This window comes from Thalassophryne amazonica, chromosome 9, assembly GCF_902500255.1.
Source record: "Thalassophryne amazonica chromosome 9, fThaAma1.1, whole genome shotgun sequence".
Classification (NCBI taxonomy): Eukaryota; Metazoa; Chordata; class Actinopteri; order Batrachoidiformes; family Batrachoididae; genus Thalassophryne; species Thalassophryne amazonica.
In genome coordinates, this window is record NC_047111.1 from 27,687,252 (window position 1) to 27,711,571 (window position 24,320).

Here is a 24,320-nt window from a genome sequence, read left to right on the forward strand (position 1 = left end):
TGTGCGTATATATATATATATGTGTATATGTTACATATATGTATATGTTACATATATATGTAACAAATAAAACTGGTTTCTGGGACTTCCAATTTGGATGGACAGGACTAAGAGTCAAGCTTTCAAATTAATTAAAGCTCTGTCTGGGTTTTTGATTAATTAATAAGCTGGAATGGAAGATTGCTACTAATCCTCCGCCTCGGCCCGTGCTATGAGCGTTCTGGCAGTTAGTGTGACTCGGGGGTGTTGACTCATTTAAACTAACATATTCATCCTGCTGTAACCAGGTTTCTGTAAGGCAGTATAAATCAATATGTTGATCCATTATTATATCATTTACTAACAGGGACTTAGAAGAGAGAGACCTAATGTTTAATAGACCACATTTAACTGTTTTAGTCTGTGGTGCAGTTGAAGGTGCTATATTATTTTTTCTTTTTGAATTGTTATGCTTAAATAGATCTTTGCTGGTTATTGTTGGTCTGGGAGCAGGCACCGTCTCTACGGGGATGGGGTAATGAGGGGATGGCAGCGGGAGAGAAGCTGCAGAGAGGTGTGTAAGACTACAACTCTGCTTCCTGGTCCCAACCCTGGATAGTCACGGTTTGGAGGATTTAAGAAAATTGGCCAGATTTCTAGAAATGAGAGCTGCTCCATCCAAAGTGGGATGGATGCCGTCTCTCCTAACAAGACCAGGTTTTCCCCAGAAGCTTTGCCAATTGTATATATATATATATATATATATATATATATATATATATAGTGATGTTCTGGCCAGACAAGGTTTGAACCGTGGATCCTCTGGTCTCAAGCTCATTGCTTAACCAGTAGACCATCACCTCCCTGATTGATCCAGCTATGGGACCATTAGGCATGAGGATGGCATGTTGTTTGGGTTGCATGTCACTTGGTCAAGCTTTCTCACACTTTAAGCTAAATGGGCACCATCAAACGGGGCAACGTTTTAGAGAATAGATTTCAAAACAGCTGTGCTTGTTTACAAATCTTTTCATGGCCTAGCCCCAAAGTACATCTGTGACATGTTACAACCATATGAACCGTCTCGGGCAATGAGAACCTCAGGAAGGGTACCCAGAGTGAGGACTAAACATGGAGAGGCTGCGTTCCAGTTTTATGCAGCTAAAATCTGGAACAAACTTCCAGAAATGGTTAGACAGGAATCAGCTTTGACAATGTTCAAATCTAGGCTGAAAACAGTTTATTTCACCTGTGCATATGACAATTGAAAATATTTTATTAGCTTGTTTTTCCTTTTAATGTAATTTTAATGATTTTTTTGATTTTATGAATTGATTATACGAGGTCTGTGAGAAAAGTAACAGACCTTTTTATTTTTTTCAAAAACTATATGGATTTGATTCATATGTTTTTACATCATCCAAGCTTGAACCGTCATGCACATGCGTGAGTTTTTCCACGCCTGTTGGTTGCGTCATTCGCCTGTGAGCACACCTTGTGGGAGGAGTGGTCCAGCCCCCTCGTCGGATTTTCATTGTCAGGAAATGGCGGAATGATTTGGGCTTTTTTTCCATCAGAATTTTTTCAGAAACTGTTAGAGACAAGTAGCTGGAAACCATTCGAAAAATTTATCTGGCTTTCGGTGAAAATTTTACGAGCTTCACAGAGAATAAGGAGTGTTACTACAGCTTTAAGGATGCCCCACAATGGCGCACGGCGCGCCGCGCTCCGAGCCGCCATCGAGAGGCAGAAAACACCACATCATTTCTAAACGGATGGCTGTGTGGAGCCGGGACCATCATGTGCAATTTCTCTGGTTATCACAAGAGCTGGACATCAGCCATTTTCTGGCAGATTTCACTTTTAACAAGAGATTTTTTCATGGAAAGTCGCACGGAGGCTTCGCTCGTCACGACCGATTCGCTGATCGAGCGAGACAAAGGAACACCACCCTTTCGGAGTGTTAAAGGACAAGTTGGGACATGCCTATCTCGGCTTTCAATGCTTACCAGCCCAGTGAGTATAAGAGAAATTGTGGAGAGCTGGGCATGTCCCAACTTGTCCCCTGGCCCCTTTTTAAGTTTTCTGTCTTGACGCTTTGATGTCTTCCTTGGTATACCAGTATGTTTGCCTTTAACAACCTTCACATGTTGTTTGTATTTGGTCCAGAGTTTAGACACAGCTGACATCTTTTACAACATTGCGTGATGATTTACCCTCTTTTAAGAGTTTGATAATCCTCTCCTTTGTTTCAATTGACATCTCTCATAAGCCATAATTCATGTCATTCCACTTGATTCCATAATTTATTCCTCAGAATTGAGTGAGTCCATATTTTTTTTTCCCTCTGCTTGGTCTAAAAAAGTAACCGTTACTGACTGCCACAATTTTTTTTCTTGATTTCTTATAGTGTTTCTTAAAGCCAGTAAGTTGCCATTTGAAATGACTTTAGTTTTGTGTCATGTCTGTGATCTGCTTTTTTTCTACAAAATTAAACAACTGAATGAACATCATCTGAGGCCAGTGATTCCATAATTTTTGCCAGAGGTTGTAGTAGTTTCTTTCTTTCTTTCTTTTTGGCAGTGATGTCTTGAATTTCAGTTTCACTGTGCCATATTTGGCTGTATGCATCTAAATGATGGTAGTTTGATTTGCCAAAAACGTGGGAAAAAAGGACCATGCCCACAAACACATAGAGACAGACTGAATGTCAATATGTCAAAATACAAAGAAATGAGTGAGTACAAATTAACACAAACAAATCAACAATAAACATGGAACATTAATCTACACAATGACTATACAGCAAAATCAAAGTGGAACTCAAGAATGGTTAAAGTATATAAAGAACAGTGGTGACAACAAACAAAAAAAAACACTTATTGACAACATAAACCAGTCAGAACACAAGATAAGAACACCAAGACAGGGATAATTAAGGCACACAAACAGGTAAAGAGACACACAAGGCACATAGACCTGAACTCTGGGCTGGAAAGCTCAGACTTTTCAGTTTCAGAGCAGGTGATCTGAGTTAGTTCGCTCAACTCTGAGTCCAATTGACCCCCCCTGAGTAAGCCGTGTGCCTGTGGAGACAAAAGTCCACATCAGTGGAACACAGATTAGATTCACCATGGCAACAGGTGGGGAAAAAAAGGCTACATCCTACAATTTTCCCTCAGTGAGGTTTGAGATAATAATACATGTGTATGCAGATGAATATATATTTGTACATTAGTAGCAACAAAAGAATGGGAGCTGGTGTGACAGAAAACTGTTAACTGAGACACTGCACCAGTATTAATAAAGATAAATGAATAAATAAACACTTTATCACTCTCTCTCTCTCTCTCTCTCTCTCTCTCTCTCTCTCTCTCTCTCTCTCTCTATATATATATATATACGAGGTCTATTAGAAAAGTATCCGACCTTATTATTTTTTTCAAAAACCATATGGATTTGAATCACGTGTGATTACATCAGACATGCTTGAACCCTCGTGGGCATGCGAGAGTTTTTTCATGCCTGTCGGTTACGTCATTCGCCTGTGGGCAGTCTTTGAGTGAGGAGTCGCCCACCCTCTCGTCGATTTTTTCATTGTTTAGGAATGGCTCAGAGACTACTGCTTTGTTTGATCAAAATTTTTTCAAAACTGTAAGGCACAACTGAGTGGACACCATTTGATAAATTCAGCTGGTTTTCGGTAAAAATTTTAACGGCTGATGAGAGATTTTGGTCTGGTAGTGTCGCCGTAAGGACGGCCCACAGCGCCTGACGGCGATCTGCGCTTCGAGGCGGCAGCGTCTCGCCATTTCAAGTTGAAAACTTCCACATTTCGGGCTCTGTTGACCCAGTAAGTCGTCAGAGAACAGAGAACTTTCAGAAGAAGTCGGCATGAGGAGTTTATTCGGACATTCCATTGTTAACGGACATTTTGTAATGAAAGAACGTGCGGGCAGAGTCGCATGTCGGGCCGGACCTGACTGCGGGGGGTCACGACAGGAAAAACACCTCCGTTGGAAACCTTAACGGGCAAGTTGGAACATGCCCAAGCTGTTAAACAATTTCTCAGTTACTCACTTGTTGAAAGCCATCAAAAGCCGCCTGAATTTTACAAATGGTTTTCAACACGGAGGTGTTTTTCCTGTCGCAGCGCACACAGATTCACTGAGTTGTCACAGAAACGACTCGGCGAATTTGCGCGCACGTCTTTCATTACAAAATGTCCTTAAACAGTGGAATGTCCGCATAAACTCCTCATGCCGGCCTCTTCTGAATCTTCCCTGTTCTCTCACGACGTCCTGGGTCAACAGAGCCTTAAATTAGGATGATTTCAGCTTGAAACAGGCCGAAGACGGCGCCTGGAAGCGCTGTAGGACGTTCCGCTCCATGGGAAGTCCTTACAGCGACAGAAACACCCCATAATCTCTCATCAGCCGTTAAACTTTTCACCGAAAACCAGCTGAATTTCTCGAATAGTGTCCACTCGGATATTCCTCACAGGTCCAGAAAAAGTTTGATAAAGCAACACGTGCCGTCTCGAGCAGCGTGTGAAACAAAGGAATTCAGCCGAGAGGGCGGGACCACATCTCACTCAAGGCCTGCCCACAGGGAAATGACGTCACCGACACTCGTGAAAAAAGTCACGCATGCGCACGAGGGTTCAAGCATGATTGGTGTAATCGCATGTCAATCAAATCCATATAGTTTTTTTTTATATAAAACTGCCGGTTAGTTTTATAAGATACCTTGTGTATATATATATATATATACGAGGTCTGTTAGAAAAGTATCGGACTGTTTTATTTTGTGCAAAAACCTGATAGATTTGAATCACGTGTGCTTGCATGAGCAAACCTTGAACCTTCGTGCGCATGCGTGAACGTGTGTTTTTCTCATCAAAAACAAAATGGATATTGTCAAAGATTAAACGTAGTCATGTATTTTACTTTACATTAAAAAAGTCACTTATTTAGCAGTTTTTTGTTATTATTTTTCTGTGTGTGTGTGTGGGTTTAACCCCTTGTCTACATATATCATTTAAAAACCTGCACCCTCTTGGCCCTTTCTGGAACTACTTTGACACCTATGATTTAGTACATCACGGCCATCTCATACCTTTTCAAAATGTATACAATTTTAATATGGCAACAACAATTTGCTGTGCCCTTTGTTTGGGATGAAATTGATTCCTCAGGGATTTGTAAGCTCCAGCGTTGTGGAGCATTGAGCCTTTCTCCTTCTGGTTCAACAATCCAGTACTGCTTTATTAACGCTGGAGGGTAGATTATATCCAATAACCTCTCACTCATTCACAGCAGAGACGTCTGATACCCAACCACACAGCTACATTAAATATGTATTCGCCTTGGCTCAAAAAGACTGTGTGAAAAATGTTTACAGTAAGCAAAATATCTTCCACCACTTAGTCGTCTTCACATCAAAATGTGTCCACCTGATTGGTCTGAAAATGGAAATTGGTGTTGATGCACATATGTGGTATTTCTGGCTTGTATGTTCAATAGAGAATTGCAGGCGCCTGCGTCTTGCAAGTTTGGGAGTTAATGAAACGCGGTTTGTGGTCGCAGCAGTCCTGTTGGTCTTGCAGACAACCAAAGCTGCTCTGTGGTAGCAGTTGGTGGATCTTCCAAAGTGGGTCAGACTGAGCAGAGATTAATATTTAATGTCCCCTGTGGGACTGATGCTTTAGAGCATGAAATGCTTCATCGACAATAAAAGCATTCTTTTGAACTCATATACTCGTCCTGGTGACTACAAATTGTGGAAATCAGAGGACCACAAGCATTTTGCCCTTTTTTGTGGTGTTCCTCTGGTTTTCCGTGACATATTCTAAGTACAGCATGTCTCTGCCTCTGTCAGAAATATAAATGTGACTTTTCTCTTCTGTGGACATTTCACACCAGCGTCAGCTGCATGCTGAGCGTTACTGCACAGTTGGTGTGGAATTGTTGGCATGCGCGAGTATGTGAATGTGGCACCACTTTGTGGGCTCGATGCATGAAAGTGGCATTCCCTCACCAGTCAAAAGAATAAATAATGTACAGCAGGAGGGCGTGAAAGCCACATTCTGCGTCATGTCCCGGCTGTTAGACAAATTAACACTGGCACAGGCATTTGCTCGGTTTGAGATGGTTCAGTGTTTGTTTCATGGCGTCTTTAGAAATAAATCCCAGAGTTGATTTTCTTCAATATCACTTTCTTTTTAATCTTGTTTGCATCTCTCTCTCTCTCTCTCTCTCTCTCTCTGTATATGACTTACTACTCCACATTTTTCTTACAATCCATATTTTTTAGAAAAAGACTTGCTGAACACAAAATTTCATATGAGGAAAATGCGTTATTTTTAAAAAGGTATTAACCAAAGAATGATTAGCCCCTCCTTTCTTTTGTTGACCATATGCTGGGCTACTTGCCTGCTCTCCCCCCGGAAAAGGCTGTTTTTTTGTACGACAACAATAATTTTAAGACTGTTTTTTGGACCTACCACCTTGTAACATTACACTTTGACACTGTATTTCTTGGGTGCTTGAGAGTTGTTTGTGCCTTTGCTGTCATTAACTAGTAACTGAGAAGCTACTATGATGCAAACTTTAAGCTTATTTTAAATTACCCAACAGTCTTTGACATTCACTGTTTCTGTAATACATCACAGTAAGCTACATGGGTGGCTGATTTTAGTCTTGTTGTGCAATTGTTTAACTGGTATTTAACACCACATATTGTTGCATATTTTTGTGATGTGTAAAGGTTTTGCCCATGGTTATAAGGTGACTCCATTTTTAAGATTTATTTCCAGTACCATCGTATAAAGAAGATTGTGTATATAATATTTTCCGAACTAACTCACCACATCACTAATGTTCTGTCATTTGTATTCCTCTATATTCTGATCAACAAGCTTTTCACTTGATTTGTTGATGCACCCCCACCTCTCAAAGTTGACAAAATCATTCAAGGTTTTTCATACAGCTTGATTTGCAGAGCTGCTGTGTTGTTTTGGTCCAGGACTCACCCTCGTCTAATCAGGCCGACATAGTTTTTATTCACTGAACACAGATTTAACCATCCCATTGATTCCAGGCTTCCATAAATCTGGATGAAGAAAACATGTCTAAATCCTTTGGAAGAAATACGTTATGCACCTGTTGAATGACAATAGGACTGAACGGTTAATCAAATTTATCATTGTTGCATGAATGTGAAAAACACAAGTGCAACAGTAAACTACAATGACTCTAAATATCAAGTCACAGAGGTGAACAACTTGAGGGCACACCAGATCAGCAGTGCAGGTGGCTGTCAGTATGTGTTCAGCCACATTAGTAAAATCAAAAGATAACAAAATCTAACCATCATTTGGTGATACCTGTAAAGGCCCACATTTATTTAGAAGTACATCAAGAGAGAACAAAAACATTTAAATTTTCAGTTTATTGTCAAACTAAATGTTCAAAATTTTGTACATCTACATTGTAGGTGTACCCTGCATTCTGTGCGGCTCAGTGCTTAACACTTATGAAATGATATCAAATATTCCTAAACATGACAAATTTCAATTTAAAATGTTAAAATACTGCATCTGTTGTGTGAATGATACAGTTTGGATTAGATACATGACGGGATCAGTGAAAACCTCAGCATTGATAAATTAATCCACCCCATGCATGTATATAACATGTGATCAGTGGTCATTTCTTCAGTTTTCTGTGCACAAAGAAGCTGGGTCTCATTTACAACCATTGTGTGAACAATGTCCTAAAACATGTACATGCTGATGATTTATATAAACAAACTACATGGCAAAGTGTTTCATTCACTATCTACACAATCTGCTGTGCTGTAGCTGCTGAAATATACATGTCTTATTGGTGGTATGTGAAGGGATTTTCACAATCTGGATAAGGTCCTGCCTACTATATGTGGTGTGAAGCAAATTGTTTCCCCTCCTGCAGTTTTGTATTAAAACTGGGCTCATGTTGTTTTTTGCTATTCAAATTTTGTTTGGTGAGATTTTGTGATAATAAAGATAGCGGTGCAATTACATCACATCAGCATAAATTCTGCAACAACTGATCAAAATTATTGTCTCGTTATTATGTTCATTGTAAAGTTTCATGCTGGTTCTTGTGTTGAGCTTGTTAAAGCTTTTTGTAGATGGTTAAAGTTATGTCTATAAGTGAGAGTGATGTCAGAATTAAGAAGAAACATGCGGCTTCATGAGTGAATGGTCATTATGAAACTTTCTGTTCAAATCTACACTCACAGAAATATTTAACTCTAACTTTTAAGATTTATGTAATTTTATTACATGAGAAATTCCCATTTACTTTTTTAGATAATTTTAATACAAACCTACCAAATAAACCTTATATGATGCATAATCATTACTGCAACAAATCCTATTTATTTGAAATGCATAATCCTCAGCTTTATGTATTTAGTATTAATAAAATATAATTACTCTAAATCAATAATAATGACAGTATTTATTTAAAATACATAAAGTATATTGTTTGAATTGCATAATAATTATGTTACCTATACAAAATAAATGGCATAGGTAGGCTTTGTAGCCATTTGTAGGCTCGCAGTCACCACCTGGTGTTGCCAGTCACTGCATTTTTTTTATCCCAATGCTGTGATCATACAGTCGCCTTGTTTTCTGTTTCAGACACACTTTGATCATCTCAGTAGCCATGATAAGTAAACGTGTCTGAAACTATATTTAATTATTCATGTGGCAATTTGCGTTGACCCACATGCACAATTCCACAAAGTATGTGATTCATTAAGATTAGATTAGATAGAATGTTATTGATCCCTTGGTAAGACTCCCTCAGGGAAATTGAGGTTCCAGCAGCATTGCATAGCAGCACACAGGGTAAGACGCACACAGAGTATCAAAACTGAAAGTAAAAAGGAAAAACAGTCTGTGTGCATGTACAAACTTTTTTAATACACATAATTTTTGCCTTTTCCGTATGTATACCTTTAGGATGAATACTGTGCAGTGTTTTCAAAGTAAGGCCACTGGTCTCTACATTTACACAAACATAGCACAGCTTCATGTTCTGCAGTGTGAATATTGGCATCACAACGGATTAAATATCTAAAATCACAGATGTGTTGCTTTTGTCATTGCACAGCTTGAGCCTGATGAGCGGTATGACTCAGCTCTGTGAGCACGATCGAGCGCACAGAGACTGTGCACGTGGAAGCAGACTGTCAGTGTTCAGAAATTCCACCTGTTCTCAAACAATTAATTCACTGCTTAATCAGGAATCGACTCTTGTTTTATCACTGGGGGACAATGATCAGCCTCTAAGTGAGCTGCTGTGCCTGTCTGAAGCAGTGCTTTGGCTTTAAATGACATAATCAATGACAAGACTGGATGCTCTGCAAAATTTTTCAAGTGAAAAGTGCATGTGGCTGAGAGAGAGAGAGAGAGAGAGAGAGAGAGAGAGAGAGAGAGAGAGAGAGAGCTGCCAGCAAGGTCAGACCAAAGACCCACAACTGATCAGATTTTCTGTATCACATTATTATCACATTAACCAACAGGTTATCAAACACCCCCTGACAGTACCCCCCCCACCGCCATGGCCGGCCGCTTACGGCCCAGGCGAACCAGGGTGAGCGGCATGAAAGTTGCGAACAAGCACAGGATCCAAATAAAGTGAGAGGGAACCCACGAGCGCTCCTCGGGACCATAGCCCACCCAATCGACCAGATACTGAAACCCACGGCCGCACCGGCGAGAGGCCAGGAGTCGACGCACGGAGAAGACCGGGCCACCATCCACACACTGGGCGGGCGGCGGGGGAATGGCAGGAGGGCATAAAGCACTTGACCGAACAGGCTTGACGTTACTGACGTGGAAAGTAGGGTGGACGCGCATGGACCGAGGAAGACGAAGACTGGACCGAACGGGATTAATGACCCTGGAGACCAGAAAGGGACCGACAAACCGGGGAGCCAGCTTCTTAGGCACACCCCGAAGCGACAAGTGCTGCGTAACTGTTATGGGCAAGTTCAACCCATGGAAGTTGGTCAGACCAAGAGGCAGGATGCCGCGACGCAAGCACCCGCAGACCTTTCTCTAGGTCCTGATTTTTTCGTTCTGCCTGCCCATTGGCCTGTGGATGGTAACCCGAAGTCAAACTGGAAGTTACCCCGAGGAGACGGCAAAACTCTCTCCAGAATCGGGATATAAAGTGCGGGCCCCAGTCGGAGACTATATCCTGTGGTAAGCCGCGTAGTTTAAAGACCTGGTTTAGCATAACCACAGCTGTTTCCCTAGCCGACGGTAGTTTCCATAGAGGAATAAAATGAACCATCTTGGAGAGTCGGTCGACTACAGTTAAAACCACAGTGTGGCCCTTGGAGGGTGGGAAGCCAGTTACAAAGTCCACAGCAATATGAGACCACGGACGAGACAGAATTGGCAACGGTAACAGTGACCCTGCAGGTGGTTGATTTGAGGATTTATGCATTGCGCATACCTGGCAGGCAGATACGTATTCAGAGACGTCCTTTACTAGGTCTGGCCACCAAAATCTTTGCTGCACCATGAACAAGGTCTTTTTAATGCCAGGATGACAGAACATCCGACTATCGTGACACCATCGTCTCACTCCTGAGGTCTGGAGGAACAAAACGTTTTCCCTGCGGACACCCAGCAGGAACTGGCACATCCCTGATTGTCGATTTAATTCTACTCTCGATGTCCCAGGTTAAGGCAGACACAAAACATGAAGTGGGTAATATCGTTCCTGGATCTACAGGCATGTCTACTGGCTCTCCCAGGCGAGATAGGGCGTCTGGTTTCCCGTTCTTGTTGCCCGGGCGGTAGGACAGAGTAAAGTTGAAACGACTAAAAAATATTGCCCATCAGGCCTGGCGGGCATTGAGCCGTTTGGCTGAACGGAGGTATTCCAGGTTTTTGTGATCAGTGTAAACGACAAAAGGGAATTGTGCCCCCTCCAGCCAGTGCCGCCACTCCTCCAAAGCCACTTTAACTGCTAACAGCTCGCAGTCGCCGATGCCATAATTGCGTTCTGTGGGGGTTAATTTCTTTGACAAAAAGGCACAAGGGTGTAGCCTGTTGTCCGTGGGGTTCCTCTGGGACAGAACAGCCCCCACACCTACATTGGAGGCATCGATTTCTACCACGAACTGTCGTGCGGGGTCAGGGAGGAGTAGCACGGGAGCCGCGGTAAAGCAATCTTTTAGGACTCGGAACGCCTCGTCACATTCCTTCGACCAGACAAACGGGCGGAGGGACGAGGTGATAGCATGCAGGGGAGCAGCCACTGAACTGAATCCTCAAATAAATTTCTGATAAAAATTAGCAAACCCTAAGAAACGTTGCACCTCATACGGGAGGTGGGTACTGCCCACTCCTGTACTGCCACCACCTTTGCAGGATCCATCTTAATCTCCCCTGCGGAAATGACAAAACCTAAAAAGGAGACCGTGGACTTATGAAATTCGCACTTTTCTGCCTTCACAAACAGCCCGTTTTGCAGTAAAGTTTGTAACACCTGGCGAACGTGGCGCGTATGAGCAGTCAGATCAGGGGAGAAAATGAGATCATCCAGGTAGACAAAAACAAATCTATTCAGGAAGTCACGTAGCACATCATTTACTAAGTTTTGGAACACTGCGGGTGCGTTGGTGAGACCAAATGGCATTACAAGGTATTCGTAGTGACCAGAGGGGGTGTTGAAGGCCGTCTTCCATTCATCACCTTGCTTAATTCTTACCAAATGGTATGCGTTACGCAAGTCGAGCTTAGTAAAGACCCTGGCACCTTCCAACAATTCAAAGGCGGAAGAGATTAATGGCAACGGGTAGCGATTCTTCACTGTGACCTCATTCAAACCGCGGTAATCGTTGCAGGGACGGAGTGTTCCGTCCTTTTTCCTACAAAGAACCTCTGATCTTGGCCGCACGGTGGCACCCCTGGCCTGACAATTAGAAATCAAATGTCCTGAATGTCCACAGTAGTAGCAGAGGCCGTCCTCACGGCGGTGCTGTCGCTCTGTTTGTGACAGACGCATTCTCCCCAGCTGCATCGGCTCCTCAGAACTGTGTGGTGGGGGCTCAGGCCGAGAGTGAGTGGAGGAGGAGGAGTAATGGGCTGGAGGCATGTCCATCCGGTGGTCGGGATTACGGTTTTGCTCGCCAAGGGCGGTCCTGCAGACGGCGGTCAGTGTGGATGGCCAGTGCTGTCAATTCATCAAGATCATCCGGTAGGTCGGTAGCTATTAACAGATCCTGGATCTCTGCAGACAGACCCTAGAAAAACACATCGAGGAGGGCCGCCGGGTTCCATTCATTCTTTGCTGCAAGAACGCGAAAGTTGATCGTGTAGTCTGTTACCCGGCGGCTGCCCTGCCTCAGCCTCATGAGGGAGCGTGCAGCCTCGCGTCCCAGAGCACTGTGCTGAAAAACCTGTTTGAGAGCCTTGGTAATGCTGGGAGAGAAGCACAGGCGGGAGATTGTTGGCTCCATTACGCTGTTGCCCAGGCAGCCGCTCGGCCGGAAAGGTGAGTGATCATATATGCTATGTTCGTTCTGTCTGTCGGGAACATGGGTGACATCAGCTCGAAGTGGAGCTCACACTGTGTATAAATGGTCTGACGTCGCCGGATTCTCCAGAGAAACGTTCCGGTTGCGACAGTTGGTTGCAGACCACTGGAGCAGATGTGGGAATTGGAGCGGCTGCTGACGGCCCCGGTGAAGGTGGGCTGGAGGCCCCGGTGGCCACGTCCGACGAAGCCTGAGGACTGAGTTGCGCCAGGAGCTGATTCATCTGCGCGCTGACAGTGGACATGAAAGTGTCCTGGCGTTTAGCAAGTTCGCTAATTCCAGAACTCAGCTTAGCGAGCTGGTCTTCCTGCTGTGCGAGTTGCTGGCTGTGGTGACGTACCGCCAGCTGAAAGGGGTCTGAGCCTGCTGTGTCCATCGTTGGCCAGATTGATCTGACAGAAGGTTTGGTTTGGACACAAATGCAAGACTCACAAACACAAGACTCACAACAGAGCTCTGGCTGACAACTTTAGTGGTGTGACAAGCAGTGGTCGGTACACGGGTAGACAGTCCAGAAACACAGCAGCAGTATCATTAACATCAGGCTTATCGTGGTCAGAACAAACGGGCAGGTGGTCGAAAACACTTTGAGGCAGGCAGGACTATGGAACTCGAACGAGTGCTGGAAAGAAGGCACAGGGCGCATCAATCTGGCAAAGAAACAAAGCAGAATGAGCAGTATATATGCACCCCAGCGATGAGCTGCAAATTGAACACAGGTGAGCATGGAAAGCACTGGAAAGGGGGGTGTGACCAGGGAGAGAGAGAGACAGACAGACATGCCCACCTTTAAAAGAGACAGAGAGACCCAAACAGAAAGAAGCATCCAACAAGGAGATAAACAAAAAGAAGACAGCCTACACAAAAAAAACAGACTACAACCAAGAAATAAAAGCAGATCAAACACACCCCCTGACATAAGTAAGTACATAAATACGTAAATCAGTGGGCCCACAGAAAAATCTCATTTTAAATGTCAAAAATGCTCCACTTCTACTAAAACCCACTTATAGCATTTTTATTTCTTACAAAACATAATCACCTGTCAAGGTAAGAAGCATCTTTCAGATTCAAAACACAACAAAACAAAGCTTCATTTCATTGCAGCTGTGTTGCCATGTAACACAGCAATACAAAGACAGTTTGTGGATGCTGTGGATTGCTCCTAATTTAAAAAGTAAATCATTTTCTTTGAAAATACGTAGTTTGCCCTGAGACGTGTGTTTTTCTCATCAAAAACAAAATGGATGTTGTCAAAGATTAAAAGTGGTCATGTATTTTACTTTACATAAAAAAAAGTCACTTATTTAGCTTTTTTTTTATGTGTGTGTGTGTGTGTGTGTGTGTGTGTGTGTGTGTGTGTGTGTGTGTGTGTGTACAGCAGCTCAGAGGTTCAGTGAACTCCCTCTTCCACATTACTCAGGGCCATGGACAGCTCAGTCTAGGATGCTGCTAATAGAATCCATACATTTGTCTTCTGTGACCTCCACAGTCAAACATGTTGTTTTCTGTTTCTCAAATCATTTTAACAAATCCCTCCAAGTTATTTGAAATAAATAACACTAAACATGGCATAATGTAGTTTTTAATTGATTCTCTTGCTGTTCTGTTACTGTTTCATAGTCAAGGATAAAGTGTTGGAATTGAGTGATGATGTTTCTGAAGAACAATGTTAAGGAAATAGCCCCTGAATGACTGCAGTGTTGGAACAATTTGCTCTGAGCATGAGTAAAGACAGAATGTGTGCATCGACAAGGCAACCGCTGGGCTCAGGAGACCTGGTGGTAGAACAGTGTGGTGCAGGATGGGATACTTTGTGGAGGAAAAGAGGATCGATAAATGTGCAGGGAAATGAAGAGGTGCAGAGGCAGGAGTAAGTTTGAAGGCACAGGCAAGTGTGGGCAGAACAGCAGAGGCTGGTAAAACAGAGGAAAGATAGCAAGTTGTTGTCCTGAGTGATCATCAAAAACAGAGGTTTGAAAGTTGCTGAATGAAGAAAATCCAAGGATAGTATTTGAGGATGAAATGACAAATTAGGGTTCCCCTTAATAATGAGTGAGGAAGTAAGAGAGGCTCTGGAATGCTTTCATATTGGAGCACTGAAAGGGAGTTGAGCCAAGTCTGGAGGCATGTGCCGGTGCTGCATTTTGCCCACCTAATGGGACATGAAAAAAAATGTAAATGGACTGCATTTATATAGCACTTTTCCTTCTGGATCAGACACTCAAAGCGCTTAACAAATAATGCCTCATATTCACCCTGATGTGAGGGTGCTGCCATTCAAGGTACTCACTATACACCAGGAGCAATAGGGGATTAAAGGCCTTGCCCAAGGGCCCTTAGTGATTTCCAGTCAGGTGGGACTTGAACTGAGGATCTTCTGGTTTCAAGCCCAACACCTTAACCACTAGACCGTCATCTCCCATGTGCCAGAGACATGCACGTAGATATGCATTTGTGATATCTCACCAGTTTTGCAAGATCTTGCAGGACTAGTCTGAGAGGTCTATCTTGTTATATCTTGCAGAAACCTTTGCAAGAGCTCATGATAGTTTTTACAAGATTTTGCAAAATGTTTTTCCAGGTGCCACGTTGAACCTGGAGATGACTGATCAGGTCTTGTTTCTCACAGACACTGCACATGGTTGTTGCGGGAAGCTCTGCTGGTCATGATCACTCTCTTTTCTCTGATCCTCCTCAGTATTATTCTGCATTTTGTTGCAGACTTCCACTTCCATGTGGATCATTGCTCCCCAGCTGGCTTGGTTCCTCACGTGTTTTTGCTCTGTCTTCCAATCAATGGAGCAGGTCTTCAGGTTGTGCTTCAGGAAGTCCTTGTCGTATTTCTTCTGGACCACCTCCAGAGCAGTTTCCTTTTCTCCTCTGTGAGCAGATGATTGTGTGGGAATTTGTGCTGATGTGAAATAACAGAGCTGCTTCACAGAGTTGGCATTGACCTTGTTTCATTGTCTGCTTTCAAGTGAAATGCTCTGAAACATTTGAAAGTTTTGTTTTCACCTTTTAAACCTCATCTACACTTCAACATTTTCACTTTTTGCCATCATTTATAACTTGTTCTTGATGACAAAATGCAGTATGGCAGAAAATGAAGTAATTCTGTCCTCAGTACTTCCTGTATTTTCTACATATATTACATTGTATTTTCAAATGAATATTTATACTAAGTAGTTTGATAATGTCATGCCACTTATTACAACCAAGGACAACGGGGGTGGGGGGGGGGGGGTACTGGAGCCTAGGTGCCTAGATAGAGTGGCGATATGACGAGTTGAAAAAAAATCCATCAGTTGACTCATGGTGCCATCTTGGGTTCAAAAGAGCGTTCGCTGTTACTCTGTCTGCATGTAAATCCAGCTATTTAATTATTTATTCACTGAAAATGCCAGGTTGTGTGCATTTGGAGGCAAATAGACCCAACAAGCACTTCAAGATTCCCTTTAGATCCGAACAGAAGAAAAATTTGGGAAAATAAAGTCAGCCGTGGGATGGAAGCCAACATCATTGTCAATGTTTGAGAGGTATTTTCGCTCACATCGGATAAAATGCCCCATCCGATAAAAGGGTATTTCCATTAAACCCCTCCCATGTGGGACCAGAGTCATTTCCGTGATGAAAAGTCGGTCATTTTTTTTTTTTTCACACCGTGCTCAGACTCGGAGCCGCAGCCTGGATGTGCACTTCAGGCTGCAGGCTGCGCACTGAAAGAAGAAAAGTGTCCTACAGCTGACTGTGATTTGACACTTTTCTGCTTTCAGTCCTTCGTCGTCCATCAAATTGTAATAGTTTTTTCTGCAATGCGTGCGCTGATTACAAATGGATCTGAAAATCCGCAACTTTACAGCACAAAGTTAATCAAAGAGGAAACTGACAGTTTACCTTGATTTGGAAATAGGGGGCTGGTCTACGGGGATGGGGTAATGAGGGGATGGCAGCGGGAGAGAAGCTGCAGAGAGGTGTAAGACTACAACTCTGCTTCCTGGTCCCAACCCTGGATAGTCACGGTTTGGAGGATTTAAGAAAATTGGCCAGATTTCTAGAAATGAGAGCTGCTCCATCCAAAGTGGGATGGATGCCGTCTCTCCTAACAAGACCAGGTTTTCCCCAGAAGCTTTGCCAATTGTATATATTATATATAATATATATATATATTATATAGTGATGTTCTGGCCAGACAAGGTTTGAACCGTGGATCCTCTGGTCTCAAGCTCATTGCTTAACCAGTAGACCATCACCTCCCTGATTGATCCAGCTATGGGACCATTAGGCATGAGGATGGCATGTTGTTTGGGTTGCATGTCACTTGGTCAAGCTTTCTCACACTTTAAGCTAAATGGGCACCATCAAACGGGGCAACGTTTTAGAGAATAGATTTCAAAACAGCTGTGCTTGTTTACAAATCTTTTCATGGCCTAGCCCCAAAGTACATCTGTGACATGTTACAACCATATGAACCGTCTCGGGCAATGAGAACCTCAGGAAGGGTACCCAGAGTGAGGACTAAACATGGAGAGGCTGCGTTCCAGTTTTATGCAGCTAAAATCTGGAACAAACTTCCAGAAATGGTTAGACAGGAATCAGCTTTGACAATGTTCAAATCTAGGCTGAAAACAGTTTATTTCACCTGTGCATATGACAATTGAAAATATTTTATTAGCTTGTTTTTCCTTTTAATGTAATTTTAATGATTTTTTTGATTTTATGAATTGATTATACGAGGTCTGTGAGAAAAGTAACAGACCTTTTTATTTTTTTCAAAAACTATATGGATTTGATTCATATGTTTTACATCATCCAAGCTTGAACCGTCATGCACATGCGTGAGTTTTTCCACGCCTGTTGGTTGCGTCATTCGCCTGTGAGCACACCTTGTGGGAGGAGTGGTCCCCCCCTCGTCGGATTTTCATTGTCAGGAAATGGCGGAATGATTTGGGCTTTTTTTCCATCAGAATTTTTTCAGAAACTGTTAGAGACAAGTAGCTGGAAACCATTCGAAAAATTTATCTGGCTTTCGGTGAAAATTTTACGAGCTTCACAGAGAATAAGGAGTGTTACTACAGCTTTAAGGATGCCCCACAATGGCGCACGGCGCGCCGCGCTCCGAGCCGCCATCGAGAGGCAGAAAACACCACATCATTTCTAAACGGATGGCTGTGTGGAGCCGGGACCATCATGTGCAATTTCTCTGGTTATCACAAGAGCTGGACATCAGCCATTTTCTGGCAGATTTCACTTTTAACAAGAGATTTTTTCATGGAAAGTCGCACGGAGGCTTCGTCGTCACGACCGATTCGCTGATCGAGCGAGGACAAAGGAACAACCACCCTTTCGGAGTGTTAAAGGACAAGTTGGGACTGCCTATCTCGGCTTTCAATGCTTACCAGCCCAGTGAGTATAAGAGAAATTGTGGAGAGCTGGGCATGTCCCAACTGGTCCCCTGGCCCCTTTTTAAGTTTTCTGTCTTGACGCTTGATGTCTTCCTTGGTATACCAGTATGTTTGCCTTTAACAACCTTCACATGTTGTTTGTATTTGGTCCAGAGTTTAGACACAGCTGACATCTTTTACAACATTGCGTGATGATTTACCCTCTTTTAAGAGTTTGATAATCCTCTCCTTTGTTTCAATTGACATCTCTCATAAGCCATAATTCATGTCATTCCACTTGATTCCATAATTTATTCCTCAGAATTGAGTGAGTCCATATTTTTTTTTCCCTCTGCTTGGTCTAAAAAAGTAACCGTTACTGACTGCCACAATTTTTTTTCTTGATTTCTTATAGTTGTTTCTTAAAGCCAGTAAGTTGCCATTTGAAATGACTTTAGTTTTGGTCATGTCTGTGATCTGCTTTTTTCTACAAAATTAAACAACTGAATGAACATCATCTGAGGCCAGTGATTCCATAATTTTTGCCAGAGTTGTATGTAGTTTCTTTCTTTCTTTCTTTTGGCAGTGATGTCTTGAATTTCAGTTTCACTGTGCCATATTTGGCTGTATGCATCTAAATGATGGTAGTTTGATTTGCCAAAAACGTGGGAAAAAAGGACCATGCCCACAAACACATAGAGACAGACTGAATGTCAATATGTCAAAATACAAAGAAATGAGTGAGTACAAATTAACACAAACAAATCAACAATAAACATGGAACATTAATCTACACAATGACTATACAGCAAAATCAAAGTGGAACTCAAGAATGGTTAAAGTATATAAAGAACAGTGGTGACAACAAACAAAAAAAAACACTTATTGACAACATAAACCAGTCAGAACACAAGATAAGACACCAAGACAGGGATAATTAAGGCACACAAACAGGTAAAGAGACACACAAGGCACATAGACCTGAACTCTGGGCTGGAAAGCTCAGACTTTTCAGTTTCAGAGCAGGTGATCTGAGTTAGTTCGCTCAACTCTGAGTCCAATTGACCCCCCCTGAGTAAGCCGTGTGCCTGTGGAGACAAAAGTCCACATCAGTGGAACACAGATTAGATTCACCATGGCAACAGGTGGGGAAAAAAGCTACATCCTACAATTTTCCCTCAGTGAGGTTTAGATAATAATACATGTGTATGCAGATGAATATATATTTGTACATTAGTAGCAACAAAAGAATGGGAGCTGGTGTGACAGAAAAACTGTTAACTGAGACACTGCAACCAGTATTAATAAAGATAAAATGAATAAATAAACACTTTATCACTCTCCTCTCTCTCTCTCTCTCTCTCTCTCCTCTCTCTCTCTTCTCTCTATATATATATACGAGGTCTATTAGAAAAGTATCCGACCTTATTATTTTTTTCAAAAACCATATGGATTTGAATCACGTGTGATTACATCAGACATGCTTGAACCCTCGTGGGCATGCGAGAGTTTTTTCATGCCTGTCGGTTACGTCATTCGCCTGTGGGCAGTCTTTGAGTGAGGAGTCGCCCACCCTCTCGTCGATTTTTTCATTGTTTAGGAATGGCTCCAGAGACTACTGCTTTGTTTGATCAAAATTTTTTCAAAACTGTAAGGCACAACTGAGTGGACACCATTGATAAATTCAGCTGGTTTCGGTAAAAATTTTAACGGCTGATGAGAGATTTTGGGTCTGGTAGTGTCGCCGTAAGGACGGCCCACAGCGCCTGACGGCGATCTGCGCTTCGAGGCGGCAGCGTCTCGCCATTTCAAGTTGAAAACTTCCACATTTCGGGCTCTGTTGACCCAGTAAGTCCGTCAGAGAACAGAGAACTTTCAGAAGAAGTCGGCATGAGGAGTTTATTCGGACATTCCATTGTTAACGGACATTTTGTAATGAAAGAACGTGCGGGCAGAGTCGCATGTCGGGCCGGACCTGACTGCGGGGGGTCACGACAGGAAAAACACCTCCGTTGGAAACCTTAACGGGCAAGTTGGAACATGCCCAAGCTGTTAAACAATTTCTCAGTTACTCACTTGTTGAAAGCCATCAAAAGCCGCCTGAATTTTACAAATGGTTTCAACACGGAGGTGTTTTTCCTGTCGCAGCGCACACAGATTCACTGAGTTGTCACAGAAACGACTCGGCGAATTTGCGCGCACAGTCTTTCATTACAAAATGTCCTTAAACAGTGGAATGTCCGCATAAACTCCTCATGCCGCCTCTTCTGAATCTTCCCTGTTCTCTCACGACGTCCTGGTCAACAGAGCCTTAAATTAGGATGATTTCAGCTTGAAACAGGCCGAAGACGGCGCCTGAAGCGCTGTAGGACGGTCCGCTCCATGGGAAGTCCTTACAGCGACAGAAACACCCCATAATCTCTCATCAGCCGTTAAACTTTTCACCGAAAACCAGCTGAATTTCTCGAATAGTGTCCACATCGGATATTCCTCACAGGTCCAGAAAAAGTTTGATAAAGCAACACGTGCCGTCTCGAGCAGCGTGTGAACAAAGGAATTCAGCCGAGAGGGCGGGACCACATCTCACTCAAGGCCTGCCCACAGGGAAATGACGTCACCGACACTCGTGAAAAAGTCACGCATGCGCACGAGGGTTTCAGCATGATTGGTGTAATCGCATGTCAATCAAATCCATATAGTTTTTTTTTTATATAAAACTGCCGGTTAGTTTATAAGATACCTGTGTATATATATATATATATACGAGGTCTGTTAGAAAAGTATCGGACTGTTTTATTTTGTGCAAAAACCTGATAGATTTGAATCACGTGTGCTTGCATGAGCAAACCTTGAACCTTCGTGCGCATGCGTGAACGTGTGTTTTTCTCATCAAAAACAAAATGGATATTGTCAAAGATTAAACGTAGTCATGTATTTTACTTTACATTAAAAAAGTCACTTATTTAGCAGTTTTTGTTATTATTTTTCTGTGTGTGTGTGTGGGTTTAACCCCTTGTCTACATATATCATTTAAAAACCTGCACCCTCTTGGCCCTTTCTGGAACTACTTTGACACCTATGATTTAGTACATCACGGCCATCTCATACCTTTTCAAAATGTATACAATTTTAATATGGCAACAACAATTTGCTGTGCCCTTTGTTTGGGATGAAATTGATTCCTCAGGGATTTGTAAGCTCCAGCGTTGTGGAGCATTGAGCCTTTCTCCTTCTGGTTCAACAATCCAGTACTGCTTTATTAACGCTGGAGGGTAGATTATATCCAATAACCTCTCACTCATTCACAGCAGAGACGTCTGATACCCAACCACACAGCTACATTAAATATGTATTCGCCTTGGCTCAAAAAGACTGTGTGAAAAATGTTTACAGTAAGCAAAATATCTTCCACCACTTAGTCGTCTTCACATCAAAATGTGTCCACCTGATTGGTCTGAAAATGGAAATTGGTGTTGATGCACATATGTGGTATTTCTGGCTTGTATGTTCAATAGAGAATTGCAGGCGCCTGCGTCTTGCAAGTTTGGGAGTTAATGAAACGCGGTTTGTGGTCGCAGCAGTCCTGTTGGTCTTGCAGACAACCAAAGCTGCTCTGTGGTAGCAGTTGGTGGATCTTCCAAAGTGGGTCAGACTGAGCAGAGATTAATATTTAATGTCCCCTGTGGGACTGATGCTTTAGAGCATGAAATGCTTCATCGACAATAAAAGCATTCTTTTGAACTCATATACTCGTCCTGGTGACTACAAATTGTGGAAATCAGAGGACCACAAGCATTTTGCCCTTTTTTGTGGTGTTCCTCTGGTTTTCCGTGACATATTCTAAGTACAGCATGTCTCTGCCTCTGTCAGAAATATAAATGTGACTTTTCTCTTCTGTGGACATTTCACACCAGCGTCAGCTGCATGCTGAGCGTTACTGCACAGTTGGTGTGGAATTGTTGGCATGCGCGAGTATGTGAATGTGGCACCACTTTGTGGGCTCGATGCATGAAAGTGGCATTCCCTCACCAGTCAAAAGAATAAATAATGTACAGCAGGAGGGCGTGAAAGCCACATTCTGCGTCATGTCCCGGCTGTTAGACAAATTAACACTGGCACAGGCATTTGCTCGGTTTGAGATGGTTCAGTGTTTGTTTCATGGCGTCTTTAGAAATAAATCCCAGAGTTGATTTTCTTCAATATCACTTTCTTTTTAATCTTGTTTGCATCTCTCTCTCTCTCTCTCTCTCTCTCTCTGTATATGACTTACTACTCCACATTTTTCTTACAATCCATATTTTTAGAAAAAGACTTGCTGAACACAAAATTTCATATGAGGAAAATGCGTTATTTTAAAAAGGTATTAACCAAAGAATGATTAGCCCCTCCTTTCTTTTGTTGACCATATGCTGGGCTACTTGCCTGCTCTCCCCCCGGAAAAGGCTGTTTTTTTGTACGACAACAATAATTTTAAGACTGTTTTTTGGACCTACCACCTTGTAACATTACACTTTGACACTGTATTTCTTGGGTGCTTGAGAGTTGTTTGTGCCTTTGCTGTCATTAACTAGTAACTGAGAAGCTACTATGATGCAAACTTTAAGCTTATTTTAAATTACCCAACAGTCTTTGACATTCACTGTTTCTGTAATACATCACAGTAAGCTACATGGGTGGCTGATTTTAGTCTTGTTGTGCAATTGTTTAACTGGTATTTAACACCACATATTGTTGCATATTTTTGTGATGTGTAAAGGTTTTGCCCATGGTTATAAGGTGACTCCATTTTTAAGATTTATTTCCAGTACCATCGTATAAAGAAGATTGTGTATATAATATTTTCCGAACTAACTCACCACATCACTAATGTTCTGTCATTTGTATTCCTCTATATTCTGATCAACAAGCTTTTCACTTGATTTGTTGATGCACCCCCACCTCTCAAAGTTGACAAAATCATTCAAGGTTTTTCATACAGCTTGATTTGCAGAGCTGCTGTGTTGTTTTGGTCCAGGACTCACCCTCGTCTAATCAGGCCGACATAGTTTTTATTCACTGAACACAGATTTAACCATCCCATTGATTCCAGGCTTCCATAAATCTGGATGAAGAAAACATGTCTAAATCCTTTGGAAGAAATACGTTATGCACCTGTTGAATGACAATAGGACTGAACGGTTAATCAAATTTATCATTGTTGCATGAATGTGAAAAACACAAGTGCAACAGTAAACTACAATGACTCTAAATATCAAGTCACAGAGGTGAACAACTTGAGGGCACACCAGATCAGCAGTGCAGGTGGCTGTCAGTATGTGTTCAGCCACATTAGTAAAATCAAAAGATAACAAAATCTAACCATCATTTGGTGATACCTGTAAAGGCCCACATTTATTTAGAAGTACATCAAGAGAGAACAAAAACATTTAAATTTTCAGTTTATTGTCAAACTAAATGTTCAAAATTTTGTACATCTACATTGTAGGTGTACCCTGCATTCTGTGCGGCTCAGTGCTTAACACTTATGAAATGATATCAAATATTCCTAAACATGACAAATTTCAATTTAAAATGTTAAAATACTGCATCTGTTGTGTGAATGATACAGTTTGGATTAGATACATGACGGGATCAGTGAAAACCTCAGCATTGATAAATTAATCCACCCCATGCATGTATATAACATGTGATCAGTGGTCATTTCTTCAGTTTTCTGTGCACAAAGAAGCTGGGTCTCATTTACAACCATTGTGTGAACAATGTCCTAAAACATGTACATGCTGATGATTTATATAAACAAACTACATGGCAAAGTGTTTCATTCACTATCTACACAATCTGCTGTGCTGTAGCTGCTGAAATATACATGTCTTATTGGTGGTATGTGAAGGGATTTTCACAATCTGGATAAGGTCCTGCCTACTATATGTGGTGTGAAGCAAATTGTTTCCCCTCCTGCAGTTTTGTATTAAAACTGGGCTCATGTTGTTTTTTGCTATTCAAATTTTGTTTGGTGAGATTTTGTGATAATAAAGATAGCGGTGCAATTACATCACATCAGCATAAATTCTGCAACAACTGATCAAAATTATTGTCTCGTTATTATGTTCATTGTAAAGTTTCATGCTGGTTCTTGTGTTGAGCTTGTTAAAGCTTTTTGTAGATGGTTAAAGTTATGTCTATAAGTGAGAGTGATGTCAGAATTAAGAAGAAACATGCGGCTTCATGAGTGAATGGTCATTATGAAACTTTCTGTTCAAATCTACACTCACAGAAATATTTAACTCTAACTTTTAAGATTTATGTAATTTTATTACATGAGAAATTCCCATTTACTTTTTTAGA

General features: G+C 42.0%; 1 protein-coding gene and 2 long non-coding RNA genes across 8 annotated transcripts in view; 2 read left to right on the forward strand and 1 right to left on the reverse strand.

Annotated features, from left to right (window-relative positions):
• The window catches only part of LOC117516941, a 7,111-nt gene extending 3,922 nt beyond the window's left edge, over positions 1-3,189 (forward strand). Inside the window, exon 3 of the long non-coding RNA XR_004562588.1 lies at positions 3,074-3,189. This is a non-coding gene — a long non-coding RNA (uncharacterized LOC117516941). The remainder of the gene's footprint in view (positions 1-3,073) is intronic.
• cadm1a (cell adhesion molecule 1a) overlaps positions 1-24,320 on the forward strand; it is a 1,471,967-nt gene that overhangs the window by 454,139 nt on the left and 993,508 nt on the right. The gene's annotated exons all lie outside the window — the stretch shown is intronic.
• The window catches only part of LOC117516939, a 777,663-nt gene that overhangs the window by 396,893 nt on the left and 356,450 nt on the right, over positions 1-24,320 (reverse strand). The window lies entirely within an intron of this gene.